We start from the raw sequence: 12,680 nt of genomic DNA, 5'->3' as shown, positions 1-12,680 counted from the left end.
TTTTTAAATAATCTGTAAATACTTGGTTTCTTTGAATAGTTCTTGCATGGCCAAAACTACTTGAAATCACAAAATGGCAGAACATTCAAACAGTTGGCACTTACACTGGTTTTCATTATCTTTTTTTAATACTTTAAGAACACACGGCATATAATACATACTTTGTAGGGTAAATTTATGAAGTGCAAGGCCTGCGTCTTATACGGTGAATGTGTGAATCTACCCATATCAAGTTTCTGTTTCTGAGAAACAGAATGTAAACATCATCCTTGACATTCACGGCAGTTGACGCCGACAGAGCCAAGTCAACGGACGTCTCTTTTGCGCTCATGTCAGTGGGAAATGCCGACATGAATCTCAATCACTATCTGAAATCTTCCCCAGGGCGAGGGGACGGATCAGAGGGAGAGATTGTCTGTAGTCTGAGCCGGATTAACCTGCTCATTACAGGGTCGTGACATCCCTAATGGTGATAAAATTTCATTCTGTCTATGGGTGACGTCTGAATTTTGTTAGGAATGTTCACTTAAATGATTACTTACGACTTTAAAAATATTCCAAGTACAGAGCTGAATCCAGGCCAGATCAAATCAAATTGCAAAGATTTGTAGTAATCATGTTGACTAAATGTCTCAAACATAGTTAAGGATGAGTGTCAGGTTACTATTATCTTTTGTTTCATTAAGAATAATCTGTCCATGATTTCATTTTCAATTTTGTCCCATGAAAACATCTCCTTGACTATGCAATACATGTTTTACCATGCATTCTTTCATGGCATAAAGAACGAAATACATTTTCGAAAAATAATTTTTGTGGGGAAATATCTGTGAAATCTATCAATCAATCTGGGTGTCATATCAGACCCTGATATGATCCTCTATGAAAGCTATACATGGCCTTTAGAAGCATCTTTATGGGGAGGGAATGAGGATCCTTCAGTGTGGACTGTGAGATTAGAATGGAAACAGAATATGACGTCATATGAGCATGTATATCTGTAACTGTGTTTGATTCATTGTATTGCTGCAGGTATGAATCAATGTGAGGTGACAAAGAAGCTCCCAAAACATTGAAAGAAAGCTAGAGTATAAAGGAATGTGATGTCGCAATGAGAAAATTTTGTCTCAATATTATTTGCAGTTTGGGATACCATGGTGAGGAAACTAGAAAGGCTATTGCATTCAATCAAGAAGTCTGTGCTGATGTGGGAAACAATCGAAATGTTTACAATGTTTTTAAATAAAAGTCTTTCTGCAAACAGGAGCCTGAGAAGCCTCTTTGAAACTGACATTGTCTGAAATGTCTCAATTAAAAAATGCTGAACAAACCTTCAGAATTGCGCACCCTATACTATATTCGGATTAACAAACCTTCAAAATAACAAATTCAATTTCATTTCCAGATTAGCGAACCTTTGGAAGAATGAACCTTATTTCTTTTTTTTGAATTAACAAACTTTCGGAATAACGATTCTTATTTCACTTTAGGATTAACAAATCTTCAAAAAATGGACCTTATTCCATTTTTGGATTAATAATGATCTGTAATTGTCCAATTCATTGCGGTCAGGTTGAAAGACATCTACTTGTTTACGTGAAAGCTTGTCAAAGGAATACAGTTATCTCACACTATATGTATGTTATAACATTCCATTCACGGTTAAAATTCCTGTTTAAGTCATGGATATAGATCCGTCTTCTTCCTGAAGTTATTTGGCTGATACAAACACAATATATATATATATACTACTATGTATTATACTCTTTTTGAATGAGGGAATGTTAAATGGTAGACACAAAGCTTGAAGCATTAAATGTTGAATTATCCTTTCTTCCTACTGGGATTAGATTAGTCATCATAGATGACAATTGACTTGCCCCCACACATAACAACACAAGAAAGATCACTGTCTGTTACCTTTGACATCAACAAGGAGAGTACCGTAGTACAAGTTCAATGGGTGTTTTACGCCTTTTATCGTCAAGTCATGGGTTCAAACTCATCAGCCACCATGCGATATCAGAGAAAATGCAGCTCATCTCTGGGCTGGAATTCACAAAGGTAGTTTATCATCAAATCTATGCTTTATGTGGAGTCTACGGACTATTAAAAGTGCAAAATTAGCACCCTGTGTCCATGTGTCAGTGGGCATTCATCATTGGATAGAGGATCTTGTTAGCATGCATGAGAAAATTTAGGCGATTGAAATTTGCATTATCTATAGACTAGAATTAAACTACCTTTGTGAATCTTGGTTCAAGAGTTTCAAGAGGGAAATGCCTTCATTTTTCCCTGTCAAACAAAGCATTATACCTGGGACTGACAGTTTATATAAATTCTCTTCTGAAAGTAAAGTGTCATCCATTTTCAAGATTGGAAATGGGGTGCTTTATAGGAAAAGCAGCTCTGCAACCTTTGAAGGGGTCAAGAAAAATCTGGCACTCTTAGAGAAATTGTCTGCTTCATTTCACAAGTCTCATCAATGTTGTCTAGCTCATGTTCTGATAGGAGCTTCAAGTGGCCCATGGCATTTCTCTCAACCAAGACTATTATCTCCGAATCTCTCAGCAGAGCGGACCAGCACACACTGGAAGAGGAAATTCATAGCCGTTGACACGAGCCACGCTCTGGCGGTCATTCCTGATATGTAGCTGGTCTTCAGGATCGCTGATCATTTACATTTCACAGGGAATGGATGATCGTCATTAAAAGAGGAGAGCTCGCTCAGTGCATGCACAAGATCTTTTCTAAATATACCTGCATATTTGACAACTCACAGATGTGTTGGCAGCCTTTGGGGTGAGGATAGAAGATACAAAATGAAGGTACATCTTGGACACAGATGACATTGAGAGAATGACTATGTTCCATTTACTCTACCAAATCGGTTCATTTCACTTCATGTCTCGGTACTTTTGATCATCACATATAACATTTGCACAATCCAATGAATAATAGCCATTGCAAATTTCAATCTGGGAAATACCTCTATCCGTCGGAGGAAGTCGGGGAATTCAAAGCAATATATCCTCATATCCTCTCCCCATAGATACATTGGGATGCCCTAACATTTTAAAGTGGACCCAGCATCCCGGTCCCATGACAACTCCCTTAAGGATGCACTCCCTCTATGAGTAACTTGACAACATAGTTACCAAGGGCTTACACAAGTAGGCTACTGCATGCTGGCATTGTCAGTTTAATCATAATTTCGTTTAATCTCTTTAACACAAAGAAAATAGAGAGAAAAAAAAAGGTAGCTGGACCAGAGCTCACTGGGTCATGAAATCCTTGAATGCTTTCCAGATGACATCATATTTGGCACATACAAAAAGGCAGGTGGCATGCATGCATCTTTAAGGTGATGTTTGCTTTTGGGAGGAAAATTGTAAAAAAAAGAAAAGAAAAAGATACAAATATTATGAACTTATAAGCATCACATGCTACTTGATAAGGCATGGTAAAATGTATGTCTAATATGATTGCAAAATAAAGCTCAAGGACTGATATGTTTTAGAGATTTAGCAATGGAAATGATTACATTTGTACCTCACATATTTCAAGAAAAGAAACCAGTTCTTAATGCGCTGTCAAGTTCAGATTTCCTGTTGTCTGATTACAGTCAAAATTTTTTCTTCAAAGTGTTTCATCTCATATCCATCCATGAACTCCAATGTCTCAGATTTTAGAGTGCTGGGAGGATTTCTACTATGGCTTGCAAAATTGTGAGGTGACCTTCATATCATCTGCTTCAAAATGAGGTTAAATGCTCCTCTTCATATCATGTCAGAATGGAGTATGAATAGGGAAGATGCAGTCAGTTGGAGATACACTCATATCCACTTAAGCGGCAACTGGAATCAATATTTTTCATTTCTCTTTTTTCCTTTTTTTTTTGCCCCTAACAGTCAAAGAATAGATTCATTGTCCCATATTAATGATCCAAAGAACTACCATCCTTTTCTTTTTTTTTTCAATCCCACCCCCACCCATGCCCATGTGATGCATGGACATGGGACATTAGTTGATTACAAAGCTACTTTTAAGAGGCGGGAGTTGTTGATAAATCCGTGAGAATAAATAATTTTCTTCAATCCTTGGGAGGCCCAGATCGCTTAACACAGTTTCAGGACTATTGATATACAATAGGTATGTATACACCTCATATGCTTTGGCAATCATAACTGCAGACAAGAAAACTTTGACAAAATTTGTAGGATTCATATTATCAGGAAACTTAATCTGAATGTGCAGCAAAAGAAATGCTTCATAATCTCCCTTTAAATAGAAAATACCAAAAAAGAACAAAAACAACAATGACCATAATATCATCATCATCTTACTTCTAACAACCTTGAAAAGACAACTGAGGGTAAATACTGCTCACATCTCTCCAGGGTGTTCTATATATTATATTCCCACAAAACTTGACCCATACCAGGTGATAGGGGATATCTAAACTTGGAGGTCGCTACGGTGGGTGGGTGCGCTTACTTTGTGGACAGTTGTCATATTAGGCTCAGTTGGCGCATCGTATCGGGATAACTCCTTCATGTTTGGACAGGTATCCATGGACCAGCCCACCGGGAAGTCTCAAATATTTACAGTGCCTTGCTATCGGCACGTCAAACAAAATGTTCTAGCCAGGTTTTTTTTTTTGCCTTTTTTTTTTGGGGGGGGGGGGGGGACTTTTTTTGTGAAGGGGGGCTGAGATAATTGATAAGTTTGCACCTTGCTATATGTCTACCTATCTATGGAAGGCAAGCTGATTATTTCAGTGCCTTTCTGATGAGCAGCAGTCTTTTTTTTTTTTTTTTTTTACATTGAAGATGTCACTTGTCAAACAAAGCAAAACAACACCTATACATGGCATCCTTTTGATGTGTACATAAGTTTTGTTGTGTGGAAAATACCAGCTAAATATCAACAACAACAACAAAACAAATAACATCTTTTTAACATTTTTGTGCAAAAACCAATGAGAGAACGTTAATGGCATCATCACATCACTTAATTTGCGTATGTTTGCTACGAATATCATTTTTTGGGAAGAAAAAACATGTGAAAACATGTGAAAGACATTGAAGATTCTGTTAATTTTTGACCTTGTGTCCGATTTTGATGAGCATTACTACCATTCTGTTCATCTAATTTTGCTGTATTTGTTAAAGTCAAATTGATCATGGTGATGAATTGCATTTTAATGAAAGAGCCCTTCATGACAGAGCTTTTAATATTTTTAGAGAATGTCTGAATAAAGCTAAAGTCTCAAACTTGACACCATGCCTCAAAATGTTTCTCTTGTCTACATATGTCAGTTTACTTCTCTCGGAAATAAGAAGAAACTAGCTTTCGACAAGCTTTTAATACCTCATATAATATGGAACACTTGAGAATCAGAAAGATATTGCCACAAAAATTTTGTAAATTATTAGTGTGTTTCTAATTTCTTGCTCTTAAATGTGAATTTATAGAGTTTGAAATTAAATCAGGTGTGCTATCATCTTAACATGATGACTGAGTTGCTGTTTCTTATTTTTCAATCAACAGCAGCAAACATCAACCAGACTTTGTGCACACACACACTCTCACATCTGCTTTTGAACAAATTATTATTAGAATTAAACAGTTGCCCAATGTTTCTGGAACAGTTGTCAAATATTCCCTTGAGCATTGCACAAGGGCATTCACACACATATCAGTACCACAAATGTAAATGGAGCATTGTGTTCAACCCATCAAGGTGTATTATGCCAAACACAAAAGTAACCACACAGCCGGCAAGTGCTCCAGCCAAAAATAGGACTGATTCATACATTGTTTGTATGTGACCAACATACCCACACATTCATTTGATGAACTTGAATGCTCGGCCACATGCCCAAACCGCAAACTGTCAAACGCAATTTAGAATCTGATTTGTCCAAATTTTGTACCACCACTGCAAAGGATGAAAGGCAAATACTTGCGATGGGAATCATATTTATTCTCTCCCTTTCTCCTTCACCTTTTCACTGGGATTACCTTTGCCATATAATATGTATCTTTGCTTTACCAGAACAAGGAAGATAAGTAACTTAATCCCACCCCCTTCAATAAAAAAAAACAAAAAAAAAACAAACAAACAACTGATTATGCAATCTATCTATGTGGGAATCATGAATCCTGATTCATTATCTCTGATTCATTTTAAAGTGCAAATCTACCACAAAAGTTCATCATGCTCACCTGACATTGATACACATGTAACATGCTATGCATTCCAATAGGCTTCTAACGAGTTTTATGTGTTTAAGGGAGTATACTCTGTAGTCATTTTCTACATATTCAACTCATGTTATGGGAAACATGCATGATATTCCCTGCAGTCATATGGTAATTTGTATGATGATGATACAGAAACCAATTAATCATACAAAATCCACTCAAATGAAATCAACCCCCCCCCAAAAAAAAGCAAAATTTGCAATGCTATGGGTGACATCATGAATCCACCAACAATAGAAAACAATGACATTATACAATCTCTGAGACTAAGATAGAAGTTAGATACAATACATTAGAATATATTTTTGTGATGCTAGTAATAGACAGGGAGAGGGTCCAAAAATATACATATGCCCTGGTTCCATCTGTGGTGGAGCCTCTTGTACAGCTTGGAAGAACATCACGCGATGTTGTGAATTCCATCTTCATCACCCTTAATTTTCTACCAGCCGCAGCCAATTCAAATTGAACATGTCATCTGGGTGTTAGTGAGGGCAACAGCGGTGGTCACAAACCCCTAGTCACCTCTATACATATATATCTATTTCACTCTCTCCAACTGGCTGGACAGGTATTGGCTCAGCCTGTCCTGTAATCTGAACCTGATGTTAACATATTCTACCAGTTAAAGGTTTCCCATGTTAATGCCATCCAGTAATGGTTTTTCACCGCCACTCACAGGGGCTGGTGTCCGCTCGGTGAACCTTGCCAGATCACTGTGCAGTTCACACGGGGGAAGGGGGCCGATTCCTCGTTAAGAGTCAACATGCCCACTTGGGGGGCTGGGAGTCTCTCTTGGGAGCAATTGGGTTAAAGCGTGATCAACCTGATTTAACCAGACAGGTGCATGAGAGAAATCCCCCATAGATGATGAATTAGGACTGGTTCTCACATGGAGCCATTCCCCTCCCACAGACACACAACACAAGCAGAAGAAAAAACATATATCAAGAGCACACATACAAATGTATCCAAAAAAAAAGATGAAAAAAAAACCCAACAACAAACATACCAAGGAAATAATATGTTTTCAGTGCATGAAAGATTGAGACAAAATAGCGTCGTTGCCCAAATTTGATTTGGTCCGACAGTGTGGGGGCATTCGTAAGTGACTCCCCGAGAAGTGTTTGACTGCGTCTGATTGAGGCTGGATGCAGCATTACTTGCCCAGCTAGTCATTGACCTCTGGCAGCTATAACGGCAAAGAGTGTCATAGCGGGCAGCACCACAGACCATTTCTTGGACTTTAGGGTGCAATGTTCTCGGCTTGAAAGGGTAGGAAGGGTGAGATTGGGAGCGATCTTCCACATGTGCCAATGAAGACCTCAACTAATCATGTCGACGATGGTTAGGGAAAGTTCAGCACTGGCCTTTAATATAGGTAGAAGCCATCAGTTACAGAGCACACAGGGGGTCTTATGGAGGACTTACACAAATTCAACATAATGCGTCAGTTCACAAACATCCAAAAATAATGGTTTTCGAAAATCACTTTTTAAAATGCGATGCAAAAACTTATAATTCTTTAGACGATGTCTGCTGTCTGTACAGATCGGTTCAATTTATAATACCTTTATATACGAGATGGAGGATTTATCACATGGCTTATATATAGAGAGATATACAGTCAAACCTGTCAATATCTGCCACCCAAGGGAGATGAAAAAAGTAGCCATTATAGACAGGTGACCGCTATAGACAGGTCCTTAACATGCTTCCCCCCTTTTTTTAGTGGTCATATATGGCAGGTGGCCACTATAGACAGGTGGTCGCTAAGACAAGTTAAACTGTACCTCTGTAGGCATCCACCATGGTATACCTTCAAAACTTATCACTCGCTCTACAACAACAACAACAAAAATGTCTCAAGCAAATAAAAGAAGTCTGTTCCAACAAAAGTTTCTCAGAAATTGGGACATGAGTAGATGACCTCATTAGAATCGAGTTCTACAAGCTAATCACATAATGTACTTAACTTGATTTGATAAGGCAATTACCATCACTTCTACTGTCATCAATGATCTATCTCCTGACAAAAACAGAAAAAAAAAATCAGAGTGACTTCACATGTGAGATCATCTCATGCCCCTCTCCTGGATCTTTGAACGTTAAAGGGATGATACAGTTTCGGTTGGGATGGGACTTCAGGTTTCCGACATCTTTTTTTTTAATATGATAATTTTTTGAGATAATCAAAGACCTTTTCTGAAATATGAAAGAGCATGTAATTCCAAGAGGAATTCAAAGTTTATTTGATGAAAATTAGACATGAAATGGTTGAGATATCCAAGACAAAGCAATCCTAATAAAAGGGGGACCCACCTTTTATCACGACTGCTTTGTTTTACTTTGTTTTTGGATATCTCAGTCATTTCAAAACTTTGAATTCCTCTTGGAATTGTGTGCTTTTTAACATGTCATGAAGTGGTTTCTAAGTATCTCGCAAAAAGTTGAAAGCAATACTCAACCAATACTATACTATTGCTTTAAATGTTGAGGGTCTGAACACGGGAGAATGGAAAACCCAGAGGAGTGGTTCATGTTGGTTCCAGACTGCAGCCAAATTGAGAGGGCAATTATGATAACCTGATCTAATTTTATCTGGATTAATGATAAAAGGGGTGGGGGGGGGAAGAAGAGGAGAGGGAATACAAGAAAATGTAGTTCATTCAAGTGATGCAGAAGTGCACTGACTTGAGAGAAACCATGGCTGTGTGGTAAAGTACTTTAATTGCCGTGTTAACATAAGGTTGTGAGTTCATGAGTCAGCTTCAGTCCAAAACTTTCTGATGATATTGGAAGATGTAAAACCAGAAATATCTACGGCATGAAATTTGGGTGAGTTGGAGGCGAAGGGCTTTATTTAGCGAGCTTGAAATTTTTGCAAATTGTTACTGGCTTTCAATGCATATTGTAGAGCCAAGCCTGTTGAATTCTGCACCCATCCCCATATTGAGAATGGGGGGGGGGGGGATCTTTTGAGTCATGGGTGGACCATCCAGCAATGACACCTACCTCTACGTAAGACTGACATGTAGAGGGATGAGTACTAGGAATGGCAATTCAATCAGTGATGCAGTCATTGACCCCTGGAACCAGAAGGACCTTGGAATCAGAGGATAGCCTTTAGGACCCACCAGAAAATGATATAAAAAAAGAAACCTTGAAACTTTGTAATGATCTAAAGAAAGAGATGATCATTTAACATGTCCCTGAGAAAAGTTTGGATGAGAAAATTGCTTCCAGTCCAAACTTTTGACAATTGAATTAGGGACACCAAATTTTAGTCCCAACAAAAAGCGATTGTACCCTAGCCAACTCAAACCATGCCAGTACTATTGCGTTCCCGAGTACTTGCTCCAAAGTGAAGCTTCGTAACATTATTCAAAGTTTCATTACTCCTAACAGTTAGGAGTGTGTGGATTTTTCCTATATGAATGGAATGAAATCAACTGATCTGAATATTCACAGGAAAAAGAAGCAGCAGTATTAAATGATAATCATATCAACTATGATTAAAGGGGAAGGCTAGTAACTGATCAGTGGGAATCAGTGGAAATGCTGGCAGATGATTGTTCCAATCCTTATGGGATTCATTCAAGAGTTCATTGTATATCTTATATTGTGTGAAAATGATTTGCTTCAGAACGGTCTCATATTCAAGTAATGTGCAGATTAATGCCCCGTCACTGACCAGGGACGCTAACCTGGAAGCATTAAACTGCACATTACTTGAATGTGAGACCATTCTGAAGCAAATCATTTTCACACAACAATTATAGATATACAATGAACTCTTGAATGAATCCCATAAGGATTGGAACAATCATTTCCCAGCATTTCCACTGATTCCCACTGACCAGTTACTAGCCTTCCCCTTTAAAACACTAATACTAATGTTTCTTCTACTACTACTATAATGATAACTATACTGTATAAGCTGTTTAATTTTCATGAATTTCGCAAATCACAGCTGTATCGCAAATTTAACATCACATGAAAATGTCGCCATGCGCTTCGGGAATAGTTCATTTTCTATAAGCGTCAGTGTGAATTTGCAAAAACAACATCTCACCAAAATGTCTGTGACCTCCTCATTCACAAAAATATCTGTACGCGAAAATAACAACTTGTACAGTAATTAGCTTGCATTTTTGCGCCCTCTTCAACATGAAGTGATGCTGGGAGTGCGCCATCTATTCTAAAGAATATCATTGCAAGTCACTAGAATCAAACCTACACTTGGAGCATACAACAAAAATCTAGCAACATCACAGTTCAACTTCCTACACTGGTTACCAACATTTATGTATTTGGCACTTAAAGACTTAAAGAGGCAATATCTGTGAACAGGTCTCTGATGCTCCATGATTCACAGTCATCGACCTTGCCAAAATGTGGCCCCGTCACAACACCTTTGATTTCAAGGAATCAACTGGTCAAGATTACTCATACCAGTGCCCCTGAACTCAACACCAAACTTGACTCACAAGGCCAGACATTGTTTTTGGCATTCCAGTGCCGAGCAGACTCAATGATCAAAACCTCAAAGATATCATGAAAATGCCATGATAAGAAGGCTTGCTTGATACGTCACATGACCAGTATCATCTAATTATCACATGATCAGTTTTGCACATCATCACATGTTTACCATTCCTGATTGTCACAAGATTGAAGAAGGGTGACAGTGTGATAGATCACCATGGCAATGGGAAAGATATGGGTCAAATGTTCTCTCTCTTGGTGGCACTTTTCATTTCTTCATAACCATCTTTTTGCAAGTTCATGATTTCTCAAACATTTTTTAACTCATACTTCCCCCAAATATATACACTAACAGAGCAAAACATAAGGCACATGGAATATGATTATGACAGAAAACACAATGATGTTGAAAGGGAGGATTAGTTTTCAATATTTTGTTATGTTATACAACGTCCTACAATAGGACTGAGTCCTCATCATCTTCAAACCTGTCATGGCACCCACTGTCAGCAGGGAAGTAACTCCAGTGACTCGATGGAGACAAACATGATGCATTAACCACTAGCCTACCAAAGCCATCACAGACACACACAGACCACATGTAGAAGTGTCCAAACTGGCAGTGAAAGACATTTCTGAACTTGTGCACACTGCGGTGTTCTCAGCTCTGCAACCATGCCAGCCTGCTCAGGCTACACCCAAGGATCGAGATCTTCTTAAGATCTGTTAACAGTCTCCTCTGATTGGACGGTGCCTGGGATGCATTAAACTCGTGTTTGTCGAGTTTGTCTGTCGTTGTCAACCAGTGCGCCCTCATGGACATTTCTTGAAGGATGAGGCTTTTATGAGACTGGGCTTGGATTGCCGGAAAATAACATGTTTTGGCCAAAAAAAAAAAAAAAAAGAAAAAAAAAAAAAAAGAAATCTTGTTTACAAGACTTGGGGAGGAGGCTGTGCGACAATCACACTTGCACTTTAGGAATTCATGCCAAGAGAGCAATATACATGTAAATGGCAAGAAGTGGACTGGGCTTCTTACATCATAAGAAAACTGTACACGTACACTGTACAGGGAAAGGGATACAGGGCTGGAGAGATTCTATAATGCTAGAAATACACGTGCATGATGGATGCAAGACAGAGTTGGTTTTTAACCTTTAAGGACGGACTGATTTTGCTACAACATGCATTTCCCATAGACATCTGCCCGAGTATACTCGGGACTCATCCTTAATGGGTTAAAAGTGTTTGCCAAATCTACCCTTTTCTGTACATAGTATGTATAAAGACAGAGTAAAAGTTGATTCAGTTAAAGGGATCGTACAGTTTTGGTTGAGACCTAATTTCAAGTTTCTAACTTTTTTGGTGAGATAATGAGAAACCTCTTATGAAATATGAAAGAGCATGTAATTCTACGAGGAATTCAACGTTTATTTGATAAAAATTGGTTTTAAAGTGGCTGAGATATCCAAAAAAGAGTGATTCTTATAAAGTGTGGGACCCACACTTTATTGCGATCGCTTTGTTTTACTTTGTTTTTGGATGTTTCAGTCATTCCAAACCCGATTTTCATCAAATAAACTTTGAATTCCTTTTGAAATGGTATGCTCTGTACTTTATCATAAGTGTTTTCTTGGTATCTCGCAAAAAGTTAAAAGCCCAATTTTCATCTCCACCAATACTGAACTGTCCCTTTAAATATCAAACACAATACATGCTGTGTGTGTGTCTTTTCATTCGACAAACTCTATACTAATGTGTAGATATGTCATACACACTAATTAGAAGATGTCATAAAAAATGTATAGCATGAGGCTGATAATAAAACATTAAACAATTCAAAGCAAAAGTATTGTTGGCTACTGTACCAAATATCCCTACAGCTCCATCACAGATAACAGTATACTCCCTTATATGAGTGT

General features: G+C 38.1%; 1 protein-coding gene across 1 annotated transcript in view; it reads right to left on the bottom strand.

Moving 5' to 3' along the window:
- Window positions 1-12,680, bottom strand: part of LOC140231303 (thrombospondin type-1 domain-containing protein 4-like) — a 246,080-nt gene that overhangs the window by 46,839 nt on the left and 186,561 nt on the right. The window lies entirely within an intron of this gene.

This window comes from Diadema setosum, chromosome 7, assembly GCF_964275005.1.
Source record: "Diadema setosum chromosome 7, eeDiaSeto1, whole genome shotgun sequence".
Taxonomy (NCBI): Eukaryota; Metazoa; Echinodermata; class Echinoidea; order Diadematoida; family Diadematidae; genus Diadema; species Diadema setosum.
This window is presented reverse-complemented; position numbering and strand designations above follow the sequence as displayed.